Here is a 16,290-nt window from a genome sequence, read left to right on the forward strand (position 1 = left end):
TATCGCCGAAAATGCTAATAAAGACTTTGGTAAATCAACATATATGTCCCCTGCGCGCGCGCGCGCGCGCGCGCGTGTGTGTGTGTGTGTGTAAATGTAACATCAAAAAACTTGAATTGTTCATAAGAAGAAAATCATGTATTTGTGACAGTTCTGTAGAGAAAAAAATTTTAATAAACAATAACAAATGACACTATGTGATCAAAAGTATCCAGACATGTGACTGAAAATAACTTAAGAGTTCTTGGCTCCCTCGATTGGCAATGCTGGAATTTAATACGGCGATGGCCCACCCTTAGCCTTGATGACAGCTTCCCCAGTCAGGCGCTGGAAGGTTTCTTGGGAAATGGGAACCCGTTCTTCATGGAGTGCTGCACTGATGAGAGGTATCGATGTCGGTCGGTGAGGCGTGGCACGAAGTCGGCGTTCCAAAATATCCCAACTGTTTCCATAGGATTCAGGTCAGTACTCTGAGCAGAACAGTCCAGGACGTTATTGTCGTGTAACCTCTCCGCCACAGGCCGTGGATTAGGAAGAAGTGCTCGATTGTGTTGAAATACGCACGCACCATTCCCAAACTGCTCTTCAACAGTGGGAAGCAACAAGGTGCTTAAAATATCAATGTAGGCCTGTCCACAATACGACCTGCTTAAATTGTCGGTGGTGTCTGTTCGTCAGTCAGACGAGGTCGGCCTATACGCTTTTGTGCTGTACGTGTCCCTTCCCATTTCCACTTCACTATCACATCGTAAACAGTGGACCTAGGGATGTTTATGAGTGTGGAAATCTCGCTTACAGACGTATGACACACGTGGCACCCAATCACCTGACCATGTTCGAAGTCCGTGAGTTCAGCGGAGCGCCCCATTCTGCTCTCTCACTATGTCTAATGACTACTGAGGTAGGTGATATGGGGTACCTGGCAGTAGATTGCAGCATAATGCACCTAATGTGAAAAAATATGTTTCTGGGGGTGGCCGGATGCTTTTGATCACATAGTGTAGTACATAGAAGCATTGTGTGTACATAAAAAACATACCATTGTAAGTAAAAATGAAAATAGTAATAAGCAAAAGACAGTAAAAATGTATTACAAAAACAAAATTGTTCATAATCTGTAGGTTAGTTTGTTGTAGGGTCTATAATAATTACATCCAAATCCTGCAGCTAGATAATTGTTAGTTACAGCAAACCTGAATTTCTTCCCAGTAATGCTCAGACCTCAAATGGAAAAGCCTACACAGTTGACTTAGTTGTGAAAGATTATAATAAGGGGGACGAAGGTCAGCTCGAATTTTACTGGTCCACCTGGTTTCGTTTTGTTTATTGTGCTCCATTTGGTTGAGAGAGGTGGAGTAGTTACATGCGAGTTTTACGAGTATATCAAATAACCTTCATCGAGTTACGTCATGATCTTGAATATAACTCGCACAATTGCCTATAAGGAGTGCGGTTAGTTCCCCTGTATGACCTTGATAAAATCACAATGGTTTCCTGTGAGAAGGGGAGTGATCCTGAATATATATTGGCGAAGTGGGTAATCTGAGGGTGGATGTTCGATAAGTGGTAAGATTGTCTTCGCTGAAACATACATTGCTATACTGTTGCCCTTCAAATCGTGTCCCCTTAAATTCTGTTCTCTGGAGATACCTGTCCCTTTAAATCTAGAACATACGCTGCTATCCTGTCCCCAGACAAAGCTTATTTCATTCACATGTGACACTTTTTGGGGATAGAAATTTCAGTATCATTAGTGCATATAACTAGTTCGTAACATTTCTGTAATTAAATGATGTTGACTCAAGGAACCAGATTCCTGTGTACTGTAGCATAATTTTAACATGTCAGTAAATAGTTCATTAATTGTAACAAAAGTTCCTTCTCATTTTGCCACTGAAGTTACATTTTATGCTAGTTTTTATTTTGAAATGAGTTTTACTCTGGTATGAAGACGAGTACTGAAAGGAAACGCATATTAACATTTTGAGGACTGGGCAGCTAGGGTTCAGTTCATACGGTGGATCCTGTGATATTTCAGTTTCTTGACTTTGTAAGAGGGCGCTTTCCCTTTGAAATCCTGCAAAGAAACAGAATTAGAATTTGTTATATATGCCTTTAATATGAAAAAATTTCAAGCATTTTGGAAATGAAGTCCTGTTTTATTAACATCAGGGATATTCTTAGTGTTGTGGTTAATTATGTTTCTGACATTACTAGTAAATTACATTATTACGTTGTACAATGTGTGCTCATTCATTTCTTACAGTTCCATACACATAAACGGTCGAGAAGACTAACGATGTTGCCGATGGAGCTACCAGAGGAGGTAAGTGTTTTTGTAGATTATTCAGCCACTATTGGGGGGAACGTTGACATATTAACAACTAAAATATGCGGCACTGATATTGCTCATTGAAACTAACTGAAAATGTAATTTTACGTTGAAAATTGGTTACATTTACCACATTGTGTAGAATTTTCAAAGATTTTGGAAAATGAATCTGTATACCACAATCTTCAAAATAGTGCATGGCATCTTCTTCTCGCATTTGTGGGACATCATTACTTGTACTCAAGTTTTTAGTAAGTGTATTTCTTTTACATGGTTAATTTCTTGGAAAATGGACTTCCGTATTTTCTTCATAATTTCTAGGAAATCGTATCATTTTGTTCAAAAGTGTAATTTGTCTCACATTTTTCACTTGACCTTCTTCGTTGATGAATTACGTTGAAAAATGAAAAACATAGTGCTAGGACACACAGATGTTAAAGGTATTTTCGTTGTCTTTTACGTATGGTCTCTTATCTACAATACTTACAAAAGCAAACATACTTGAAAGTATTTCTAGGTTGCTAATATTTTATCTCATTGTCGATGTACACACATAAAGTTCTGCATTACCCCAGTCCCCAGAACTCCTGAAAATAGACATTGACGGTGGATGTTGTATCTCAGTCAGTCAGTCTGTTCAGGGATATCACTAAACTCACCCAGAGATGTAAACAACCATGCATCACCAACGCCTGTTACATAGAGGGGCTCCGACAGCCTGTCAGTTCTAGTCATTCCAGTAGGAAGGAGGTACATGCTCGTGTCTGTAGGTCAACCATGCCTAGACACAGTCAATACCGCGGTTTGGTCGCTTCCACATTGTTACTTTGTGCCCGGAAGGGCTCTGAACAAGGGAAGTGTCCAGGCGTCTCAGAATGAACCAAAGCAATGTTGTTTGGACATGGAGGAGATGGAGAGAGACAGGAACTGTAGATGACATGCCTCGATCAGGCCACCCAAGGGCAGAGGATGACCGCTACCTACAGATTATGTCTCGGAGGTACCCTGACAGCAACGCCATGTTGAATAATGCTTTTTGTGCAGCCACAGGTCATCGTGTTAAGACTCAAACTGTGCTCAATAGGCTGCATGATGCGCAAGTTCACTCCCAAAGTCCATGGCTAGGTCCATCTATGCAACCACGACACCATACAATGCGGTACAGATGGGCCCAACAACACGCAGAACGAACTGCTCAGGATTGGCATCACGTTCTCTTCACTGATAAGTGTCGCATATGCCTTAGAGACAATCGTCGGAGACGTGATTGGAGGCAACCCGGTCAGGCTGAACGCCTTAGACACACTGTCAAAGGAGTGCAGCAAGGTGGAGGCTCCCTGCTGTTTCGGGGTGGCGTTATGTGGGGCCAACGTAAACCGCTGGTGGTCATGGAAGGCAGTGGAATGACTATACAATACGTGAATTCCATCCTCCGACCGATAGTGCAAACATATCTTCAGCATATCGCCAAGGCGTTCGTCTTCATGGATGACAATTCGCGCCCACATCGTGCATGTCTGGTGAATGACTTCCTTCAGGATAACGACATCGCTCGACTAGAGTGGCAGCATGTTATCCAGAAATGAACCCTATCTAACATGCCTGGGATAGATTGAAAAGGGCTGTTTATGGACGAAATGACCCACCAACCACTCTGAGGGATCTACAACAAATCGCCATTGAGGAATTGGACAATCTGGACCAACAGTGCTGTGATGAACTTGTAGATAGTATGCCACAACGAATGCAGGCATGCATCAATGCAAGAGGACGTGCTACTAGGTATTAGAGGTACTGGTGTGTACAGCAATCTGAACCACCACCTCTGAAGGTCTTGCTGTATGGTGGTACAACATGCAATGTGTGGTTTCCATGAGCAATAAAAAGGGCAAGACTGATGTTTGTTGATCTCTCTTCCAATTTTCCGTACATGTTCCGGAACTCTGGGAACCAAGATGATGCAAATCTTTTTTTTTTAATGTGTGTACTTAGTTCTTGTTTATTAAACACGTTTTCCATTTTTGGTCTCCTCCCCTCCCTGAAGCTCGGGGTTCTATCATGAGTTCATGCATGGCTTACACAGGACGCAGAGTTACTGCAGCCCTTTCTTCCTTACCGCTCTGCATTTCCTTACCCATTTTCCTTCTTTCCACCTACACGATAACAAGACTGAATTTGTTCTCACTTTAATGCAGATCAGTGTTGCAGTAGTTCCGTGTAGAGAGCTCTCTTTGAGCCTTACCTACAACGGAATAATTACTACCACTGCCATTTCTCCCTACATTTCATCGTTCAACCAAAGCTGTTACATTTCAACCTCTGGCAGCTAACTATTGCTGCTATGTCCACGGCGGAGGAAGCTATGACCATTACGAGGAAAGGCTGTTAACACAGTGGTACTGGGCATCATTCAGATTAGTGGTTAATTATGAAGTGAAATCCAAAAATTTCAGTCAGTTCTCACATCCATGGCAAACAGGGCTTGCTAAGAAAATTTACAGTTAAGATAAAATCTATATGTGCCTGTTAACACAATATTATAAGGACCTGGGCTGACACACAGTTGAGGATGGGAAAATGTGAAGTACAGCGTTTTGGGCTCGTTGTTCCTCTGTGCACTGCTCAAATAGCATTGCAAAGGCAGATTTATTAGATTTAAGTATTGCAATCGAATCACCTTATTTGCAGCTGCGTTGAGAACACTGGATTCGGCATCAGTCGCAGAAAGCTTTGACTTGTCCTCCTCAGCAGATCCTGGAAGTCATTAACTCCACTGCCGCTGCTTACGTAGCAATGCATCCCTGTGCAGGACAGTCGGTGGGAGCTCTAACTGTGTTTTACTAGGGCACTCTTGTGGACATCGAAGGGTGTCTGCCTGAGTGAACTCGAGCAGCTCTGCATGGGATGTGTCTGCTCACAGGTGCAAGTCAGGGTCAGCAGGCTTTAGCGTGCCTCCCGGATATGCCAAAAGGTTGCCGTTGCACCAAAAAACATCAGTTCAGCCCTCGTTAAGCTGGAGGTAGATTTCTAAATTTTGCGTTTCCCATGATATCTCCAGTTGGCAGAACAATATTAGACATTTAATCCATATCCATGAACTTCAAGCAACTCTACGTCCAGTACACAAAACTCAACTGGCAACTGCTTTTTGGTAAGATTGTCCTGTATGGAACCTCTACTGCTGATCGGAACATATGCTGATTCCAGGTAATCGTCCAACAGAAACCATAAAATGGCAAGTGATCTGCTAGCACCCGGTATACTGGTTAATGTTCCTCAGAGATAAACCATCCTATTTCAGCCCCTGAAGTTTCCTTGGACTGACAAAGAACTGGAATCCTATTCAACACTGGATAGTAGTTTAGACTCTAGCCTTTATATGGACACATACTAATTTCCACAGAACTAAAGCTACCCATTAAACTACTGTAATCACTAGCAGTCAAGTTCCCATGTTGACTTACTCAAACTTTTAATTTCAACTCTACTGTGCCCAGAACAAACGGCCACTTACGGCCAGACGACTGTTTGAGGGCCTGACAAAAATCAAACTGCTGTTAAGACAGTATTAAATTTAGTGATCCTTTAAATTTGAACAAATGAGTAGAGAACCGCATTTTTTAAACTCATCATTCTATGTTATGTCATGAATTTCTCAGCAGTTAGCTGTGGATCAGTGTAGACTGTTTGATGCTTATGTTGCTGCATGATTGGAAATATCCAGATGACAAATGCACTGAACATACAGTTCACTGTACCTCATATTTGACAGCTGGCACCTGTTCTGCATTGAAGTCGCTTCTGTACAGCGTACTGACTGGCGGTTGCACCACCTTGCAGACCAGCGACTCTTTTGTGAATGTGCCAATGGCCTTCCTGAGGCCTTAACATATAGAAATCATCCTCCCCACATCGTGCAGAAATGTATCTCCCACCACTCGTCTCAAGTAATCTGCCATTTCCCAGTGCGCAATGTCCAGACACAGAGGTGTGTCTCCCTCACAACTATGTACCACATGAGACGGAAGCAACATGATAATGTATTATGCTGAAATGTCGACTACCTCTCATAGTACCTGAAAATGTGAAATATTTTCCACGTCTTCAACAGCAGCGTTCCACTTCACACCCGACCTAAGCAGTATCGGCATCCTTCCCTATTTGAACACAACTTCCTGCTACTTGCTGCACATCACATATCATTAGAACATACGTGGATGTGAGACTTGTCCCGTGTGTCCTACCACTATCACCTATTTTTGTCTCATCATGGGTATCTCCTACACTGTCAGAGGCATGACCACCTGTGAATGTGGCCACAAAATCTACTGACTCGGCTCCAACCACTGTGCCACACCCCCAAGGGGGCTTGGCACTTTTTGGCGGGTTCGTGCTCGGCTACTGTGCGGCCCCAGCCTTTGCAGCATCTTTTCCCTTCTGTGCTGCACGTATATCCTCTCGCTATCCTTTCTCCCCCTCCCTTGGAGAACACGTCTGGGGTATTACTGGGAATGTTCCGCATCATCTGTGGCTGACATAAGATCAGTCTCACCAAAGTTTTTCGTTCCCTTTCCCTTTTTTTTGTTTACCTTCTCCTCTCGTTCCTCCGCTTGGGTGTTCGAGGATCCTCGTTTTCTTCTCCCTCCCTGTGCACTCCTGAAGGTTGGCCTATGCTTCTGATATGTAACAGGTGACTGTTTATCGCGTAATTTTCAGCCCTGGGTCGACAGGTAGAGTTGGCACGTACCCCATGGTACAGGCCAGGCCCAGACAGCTGCAACCTTCCGAAATTGCCGATTGATTCCTCTGTCAGGTGTTTCGGGAGGTGCGAACAGTTACCTAGGGCAGGTGCACCCACTTGTGAAGGAGCATGCCATCGGAGATGCTGGCAATCGTGGGGGATTTTCTCGCGATGAACAACTCATCTTTCACAATCGACATCTATGAAACGTAAACGGTATGAGGCTGACGATTCAGTCACTTCCAGCTGCACCACGGTTCCTCGTGGTCTCACATACTGAAGACAGTCAGTCCTTCGCCTTCGGTCCCCCAAAGAGGATTTACGGCAGCTTTTAGCATCGGAGCATCCTCTTGTATGTTGCCTTCAGCAAACGAAATCGCACTCTCTCGACCACTTTAAGCTTTGATATTTCTTCTTGGGTCGTTTTGACCCTCCCCCTGGGGTCGGCATTCCATCTCATTGGGGTGTCATGCTGCTCATAGGGGATGACACATAATCAACCCATCTCCCTGATACCCATCTTCAAGCTGTTGCAATTCCCTTTATCTTTCTCACCTGACTTTTTCCCCCTGTACCGTTTATATCCCTTATTCATTTGGGCAGACTTCCTTCAGCTTATCGGGCACCTACCTCCTAAATTTCTGCTACTCGGCGACTTTAATGAACACCATCCCCTTTGTGGTTCTCCCAGAACTTGCCGGAGAGGTTCCCTCTTGACTGACCTTCTTAACCAACTCGACCTCTTCTGCCTTAACAGTGGAGCACCCACATTCCTTTCTGACTCCTCCCACACATATTCCCATATGGACCTATACTTCTGCACTTCCCAGCTCTACCATCGTCTTGTGACAACTACGTGAGCCTCCATTCTCCATGTGCTATCAGTTTGCTATCTCATACACCTGTGATGCCGGCATGGTAGCTCAGCGTGTTCGGTCAGAGAGCCGGTTGGCCTCTGTAATAAAAAACTGAGTGGAAGGATTAAATACCGAACTTGAACAGGATGTCTTGCTACGTCCGCAACGACCAAACACAACGATCAATAACGAAAAAAAAAAAGGGTAGCGTCTTTGATTCATAACCAAAACGTCTTCGGTCCCGGGTTCGATCCCCGCCACTCCCTAAATTTTGATAAATAATCAGCACTGGCGGCCGAAGACTTCCGGCATAAGAAGTCAGCCTCATTCTGCCAACGGCCTTGTCAAAGAGGGCGGAGGAGCTGATAAAGGTTCAGGGCACTCTCTTGTCCTAGGGGTGGGACATTGCCCCTAAAGGCGGAAGAATCAGCAATGATCAACGACATGAGGATGCAGAAGGCAATGGAAACCACTGCATTAAAGACACGTAACGTGTATCCACAGGACATGTGGCCTGTAATTAAAAAAGTGTCATGATGATCTCTCCATTGGCAAAAGATTCCGGAATAGTCCCCCATTCGGATCTACGGGAGGAGCCTGCCAAGGGGGAGGTTACCATGGAAAAAAGATTGAATAATCAACGAAAGGATGAGGTTCTACGAGTCGGGGCGTGGAATGTCAGAAGCTTGAACGTGGTTGGGAAACTAGAAAATCAGAAAAGGGAAATGCAAAGGCTCAATCTAGATATAGTAGGGGACAGTGAAGTGAAGTGAAGTGGAAGGAAGAAAAGGATTTCTGGTCAGATGAGTATCGGGTAATATCAACAGCAACAGAAAATGGTATAACAGGTGTAGGATTCGTTATGAATAGGAAGGTAGGGCAGAGGGTGTGTTACTGTGAACAGTTTAGTGACCGGGTTGTTCTAATCGGAATCGACAGCAGACCAACACCGACAACGATAGTTCAGGTATACATGCCGACGTCGCAAGCTGAAGATGAACAGATAGAGAAAGTGTACGAGGATATTGAAAGGGTAATGCAGTATGTAAAGGGGGACGAAAATCTAATAGTCATGGGCGACTGGAATGCAGTTGTAGGGGAAGGAATAGAAGAAAAGGTTACAGGAGAATATGGGCTTGGGACAAGGAATGAAAGAGGAGAAAGACTAATTGAGTTCTGTAACAAGTTTCAGCTAGTAATAGCGAATACTCTGTTCAAGAATCACAAGAGGAGGAGGTATACTTGGAAAAGGCCGAGAGATACGGGAAGATTTCAGTTAAATTACATCATGGTCGGACAGAGATTCAGAAATCAGATACTGGATTGTAAGGCATACCCAGGAGCAGAAATAGACTCGGTTCACAATATAGTCGTGATGAAGAGTAGGCTGAAATTCAAGACATTAGTCAGGAAGAATCAATACGCAAAGAAGTGGGATACGGAAGTACTAAGGAATAGCGCAGTAGGCAGTACAGTTGAAGAGGAATGGACATCTCTAAAAAGGGCCATCACAGAAGTTGGGAAGGAAAACATAGGTACAAAGATAGTAGCTGCGAAGAAACCATGGGTAACAGAAGAAATACTTCAGTTGATTGATGAAAGGAGGAAGTACAAACATGTTCCGGGAAAATCAGGAATACAGAAATACAAGTCGCTGAGGAATGAAATAAATAGGAAGTGCAGGGAAGCTAAGACGAAATGGCTGCAGGAAAAATGTGAAGACATTGAAAAAGATAGGATTGTCGGAAGGACAGACTCAGCATACAGGAAAGTCAAAACAACCTTTGGTGACATTGAAAGCAACGGTGGTAACATTAAGAGTGCAGTGGAAATTCCACTGTTAAATGCAGAGGAGAGAGCAGATAGGTGGAAAGAATACATTGAAAGCCTCTATGAGGGTGAAGATTTGTTTGATGTGATAGAAGAAGAAACAGGAGTCGATTTAGAAGAGATAGGGGATCCTGTATCAGAACCAGAACTTAAAAGATCTTCGGAGGACTTATGGTCAAATAAGGCAGAAGGGATAGATAACATGCCTTCAGAATTTCTAAAATCGTTGGGGGAAGTGGCAACAAAACGACTATTCACGTTGGTGTGTAGAATATGAGTCTGGCGACATACCATCTGACTTTCGGAAAAGCATCATCCACACAATCCCGAAAACGGCAAGAGCTGACAAGTGCGAGAATTATCCCACAATCAGCTTAACAGCTCATGCATCGAAGCTGCTTACTAGAATCATACACAGAAGAATGGAAAAGAAAATTGAGAATGCGCTAGGTGACGATCAGTTTGGCTTCAGGAAAAGTAAAGGGACGAGAGAGGCAATTCTGACATTACGGCTAATAATGGAAGCAAGGCTAAAGAAAAATCAAGACACTTTCATAGGATTTGTCGACCTGGAAAAAGCGTTCGACAATATAAAATGGTGCAAGCTGTTCGAGATTCTGAAAAAAGTAGGGGTAATATGTACAACAACCAAGAGGGAATAATAAAAGTGGACGATCAAGAACGAAGTGCTCGTATTAAGAAGGATGTAAGACAAATATGTAGCCTTTCGCCCTTACTCTTCAATCTGTACATCGAGGAAGCAATGATGGAAATAAAAGAAAGGTTCAGGAGTGGAATTAAAATACAAGGTGAAAGGATATCAATGATACGATTCGCTGATGACATTTCTATCCTGAGTGAAAGTGAAGAAGAATTAAATGATCTGCTGAACGGAATGAACAGTCTAATGAGTACACAGTATGGTTTGCGTGTAAATCGGAGAAAGACGAAGGTAATGAGAAGTAGTAGAAATGAGAACAGCGAGAAACTTTACATCAGGATTGATGGTCACGAAGTCAATGAAGTTAAGGAATTCTGCTACCTAGGCAGTAAAATAACCAATGACGGACAGAGCAAGGAGGACATCAAAAGCAGACTCGCTATGGCAAAAAAGGCATTTCTGGCCAAGAGAAGTCTACTAATATCAAATACCGGCCTTAATTTGAGGAAAAAATTTCTGAGGATGTACGTCTGGAGTACAACATTGTATCGTAGCGAAACATGGACTGTGGGAAAACCGGAACAGAAGAGAATCGAAGCATTTGAGATGTGGTGCTATAGACGAATGTTGAAAATTAGGTGGAATGATAAGGTAAGGAATGAGGTTCTACGCAGAATCGGAGAGGAAAGGAATATGTGGAAAACACTGACAAGGAGAAGGGACAGGATGATAGGACATCTGCTAAGACATGAGGGAATGACTTCCATGGTACTAGAGGGAGCTGTAGAGGGCAAAAATTGTAGAGGAAGACAGAGATTGGAATACGTCAAGCAAATAATTGAGGACGTAGGTTGCAAGTGCTACTCTCAGATGAAGAGGTTAGCACAGGAAAGGAATTCGTGGCGGGCCGCATCAAACCCGTCAGTAGACTGATGACCAAAAAAAAAAAGAAAAAACTCATACCTGACCTGTCTGCACACCCAAAAGGCAGCTTACTAAGCCTGACTGGCGACCTTCAAGGAACAGTATTTCCCCAGCTCTGATGACAAGTCGGAATACCTCACAAATGTTATCCTTACTGCTGCAGAACTTTCCATTCCTCGCAATTCCTCTTTACCATGTCGTGTCCCAGTCCCTTAGTGGACTGAGGCATGCCACGACGCAATTCGCGCTCGGAGATGATCTCTCCGCGCTTTTACTGCCATCCTATGATGACAAACTGCATTCATTAAAAGCAGATGCGTGCAAAGTGTCGTCGCGTTCTTCAGGAAAGCAAAAAAGCTAGCTGGATTGCATCCACTAGTTCTTTTAAAAGTTTCACCCCCTTCCTCCGTCATGTGGACCAACTTCAAACGACTGTCTGTGACCAAGATCCATTTGCCAATTTCTGGCTTGAAATTAGCAGACTATATCATCGTGGACACTATTGCTATCTCAAATAATTTGGGTTGCAATTTCGCCGACCTTTTGAGCTCTTACCACTATCACTTTGCCTTCCTCCACCAGACATGAGAGGAGGCGGCTCTGGCGATACCTTTCTCTTCTCAGAATAGTGAGTGCTACAATGCCGCCTTTACTATAAGGGAGCTAGACTGTGCTCTCAGCTCATCCCGATCCTCCGCCCCAGGGCCAGATGTTGTGCAAATTCAGATCTTGCAGCACCTCTCCGTTGTGGGCAGGCATTTCCTACTTAACATGTACAACCGCATCTGGGAAAAGGACACTTTTCCTGGCCATTGCCATTAAGCCACTGTCACCCTCATACCTAAGCCCAGTAAGGATAAAAACCTTCCTTCTAGCTTACGCCCCATTTCTCCCACCGACAGTATTTACAAGGTGGCGTATGAACCATGCCCAGCTCGAGTGTCATTATTTACTAACGACTGCACAGTGTGGATTTACAGTGTGTGGCGTTCTGCAGTTGACCATCTCGTTAGTTTGTCCACCCGTGTCATGAATGGTTTTCTGCGGAAATCCCAGACTTTAGCCGTGTTTTTCGATTTGGAGAAGACCTACAACACCTGCTGGAGAACTCTTTACACGTGGGGCTTCCGTGGCTGCCTGCCCCATTCCATACAGGAATTTTTAAAAAGGCAGAGTTTTCAAGGTGCATGTGGGTTCTGCCTTTTTGGACACCTTTATCCAGGAAGACGGTGTGCCTCAGGGCTCTATCCAGAGCGCCATCCTACTTGCTATCGCCATTTACCCTAAAATGGCCTGTCTCCCACCGGCCATCTTCGGTTCACTTTTTGCCTTCTATTCCCGTTCTCACGGACCTGTCACTGAGCGGCGTCACCGACGATGTCTTGATCGTCTGTACTCCTGGAGTACCGACAATGGTCATCGTTTTTCCACTGACAAACCTGTCTGTATGAATTTCTGGCGGAGCAAATGGTTTCTCCTACCATCTTCACATCTTGGGCCTGTTGCCCTTCCATTCGTTGAAACTACGAAATTCCTAATGCTCATGCTCGCCAGGAAACCGTTGGTCCTCCCATGTGTCTTACTTGGCAGCCCGTGTTACGTAGTTCCTCAATGGTACCTCCTGGCGTGCTGATAGAACCTCCGTTTGTACCGATCCATTTTCCATCCGAAACTCGACTATGGGTGCTTTGTTTATGCATCTGCACGTCCAGCCTCTTACGCCATATCAACACATCCACCATCATGTTATCCGTTTGCCCACTGGCGCCTATTTTCACTACCCCAATTGAGATCCTGTATGCTTAAGCTGCTGAACTACCACTGTCCTACCGCCATGACATTCTCCTTAGGCATGCTGTTTGTCTGCCATGCGTCCCCACCCATCCTGTGCCCCCCCCCCTCCACCCCTAGGGGGTCAACAACTATTTTGTGGATACGTGCGTAGCGAAAACGGGACACCAAGCTAATGTGACCCTCCCTCCTTTCTGGGCTGCATACCTCCCTTTTCCGCATCCTTCCCTATCCCCCATCTTCGCTACCCCCCCCCCTCACCACTGGCTTTTCCCTTCCATTTCTCCCCCTCTGGGAGTATATTTTGTGCCTACGTCCAGAGACAGACGGTCGAAAATGTAACACATTCTTCGCTTTCTCTGCTTGAGTGTCTTCATTTTTCCTTTGTCCTTCTCTTTTCCTTACCTCTTCTCTTTACGCTTTTCTCCGCTGCGGTGTTTGAGACCTCTCTTCTTTCCTTTCCCCTTCCTTGTTTTTCCCTTTCTCTTTCTTCCTCCCTGAGCGTGTCTGAAGGCCGACCCACGCATTTTCGTGCGTAGCCGATGACGCGGTAACGCGTCATTCCCTGCCCCGGGTAGATAGGTAGGACACGTACGCACCCCCTGGTAACGGCCAGGCCCAGGGAGGGGTGATTACCCGAGCTGATACCTTCCAAAAGAGAGAAATTGGTCCCTCCGTCAGTTTCTCGGGAGGTGTGACCTGAGGTGTGAACAATTACCTAAGGCGGGAGTACCCTCAGAGAGGGCCCCCACAGGGGAGGAACGCGCCATCGAAGACACCGGTAATCTTGGGGGATTCTTCCGCAATGGTTTCCTCATCTTCCACTATGTATGCCCAAAAGCGTACGTTCACCGAGTCTCAGCCACAGACAGTTCTTCCATCGTTGCCACAGTTCCTCGTTGTTTCTCGTCTGTCGAAGGTCACGACTTCTCCATGGTCAACCCTTTCATTATTCAGAAAGGTGTCGACGCAATTGCAGGTCCTATAAAGTCTTCTTCCAGATTACGAAATGGCACCTTGTTGTTAGAAACAGTCAGTGCCCTCCAGGCACAAAAATTGCTGCGTACTTCACTGCTCCACACCTTCCTTGTCAGGGTGGAAGTGCACTGCACTTTAAATTCCTCACGTGGAGTCGTTTCTACACGCTCCCTCGATGGATTGTCTGACGAGGAAATTCAACACTACCTGTTTGACCAGGGCATAACGGCTGTTCATAGAGTCATGAAAAGGGTTGACACGAACATCGTTCCAACCTGTACTGTCTTCTTGACAATTGAGAGAGTTCAACTCCCATCGAAAATAAAAGCGGGCTATGAGATAATTTCCGTTCACCCCTACGTCCCAAGCCCTACGCGTTGCTATCGGTGCCAGCGGTTCAATCATACCAGCCAGTCCTGTTCTAACCCGGCCAAATGTGTTACGTGTGGCAAGGTTGCCCATGAGGGTGCTTGTCCACTGCCGTCCCCTCGTTGCATCAACTGTATGGGTCACCACGCTGCTTCCTCTCGAGATTGCCCCATTTTTAAAGACGAAAAGCTCATTTAGGAAATTAGAGTGAAGGAAAAGGTGTCGACCTTTGCTGCTCGAAAATTATGAGCCAGTCGAAAGCCCACTGTGCCTCAGACAGGAAAATACAGCACTGTCCTTGCCTCTCCTTGGCCAACAAAGGAGGCGGCCACTCAGACTTGTGATCTCACCTTTAGTGACACGGTCGTCAGATCGGCCAGCGCGAAGATCGCCTGTTCATCCTCCCCACTTTCGCCTGCTTGCTCTATGGCTCATCCTTCTTCGGGTTCTGCTAAATCTTGATCCCGAAAGTCTGACACACGGACTTCAAAAAAGAGCACACTCGTGAAGGTATTTTACGTACCCCAACTTCACAACCATCGGTTCCTCCTTCATCTAAACATTATTTTTCCACGAAGGCTAATACGAAACCCAGTTACTCTCCTTCTCCGCCACGGCGTGTCTCATCTACAACACCACCTGGCGGTAACCGCCCTCGGCCGTATTCTGTGTCGCCGAGGCGCACTGCTGGCGGCCGATCAACCGGCCGATCGCTCGTGGCAGGAGCTGCTCCTGAACAATCTATGGATCAGGATCTTCTGCCTTCGGCTGAGTGCCGTTCCACGCTGTCGGTCGCGAGCTCTGAGCAGTCGTTGAGTTGACGGCAACCTTGGTCACATTCTTCCATTTCCTGTCCACCCTACGTCGCTTATCCATTGGAATATCCACGGCATTAGAGCCAATCGGGATGAATAGACGATCCTCTTACGATCCTACTCGCCAGTGATCTTCTGTCTTCAGGAAACAAAGCTGCGTCCCCACGACTGCTTTGTTTTCCCCCATTTTCAGTCAGTCCGATTTGATCTCCCCTCTGTTGAAGGCACTCCAGCACATGGGGGACTAATGATTCTTCTCCATAATACTCTCCATTATCACCCAATCCCCTTAAACATTTCCTACCAAGCAGTCGCTGTCAGTCTTCCCCTTTCTGGATACAACCTCTCTCTTTGTACTGTAAACATTCCATCGTCCACATCAATGGCACGAGCGGATATCCTTCATCTTCTTGGTCAGCTTCCACCCCCCTATTTGCTGGTTGGGGACTTCAATGCCCACCACCCGCTTTGGGAATCACCACATCCTTGTCCGCGTGGTTCACTATTGCTAGACGTCTTCCACCAAGCGGATCTTGTTTGCCTCAACACTAGGGACCCTACATTTTTGTCTGCCTCCACGACTAATCTCTCTCATTCGGACCTTTCGGTCGGTACTGTTCCGATAGCTCGGCGCTTCGAATGGTTCGCCCTTACTGATACACACTCGAGTGACCACTTTCCATGTGTCCATCGATTGCAGCCACAACTGCCGTGTATGTGCCCGAAACGCTGGAAGTTTGCCCAAGCCGATTGGACACTTTTTTCGTGTCTAGAGACATTCGATGACTTTCACTTTCGTAGCGTCGACGATGAAGTCACTCATATTACAGACGTTATTCTTACAGCTAAGGAACGTTCAATACCTCGCACCTCCGAATTGCCCCGGCGCCCCCCAGTGCCTTGGTGGAACGAGGCATGCCGTCACGCAATACGTGAGGCGCTGTGCTCTTCGCATTTTCCGTCACCATCCTACTTTGGACAACTGTATCCGC

Source organism: Schistocerca nitens, chromosome 2 (genome assembly GCF_023898315.1).
Source record: "Schistocerca nitens isolate TAMUIC-IGC-003100 chromosome 2, iqSchNite1.1, whole genome shotgun sequence".
NCBI classification, from domain to species: domain Eukaryota; kingdom Metazoa; phylum Arthropoda; class Insecta; order Orthoptera; family Acrididae; genus Schistocerca; species Schistocerca nitens.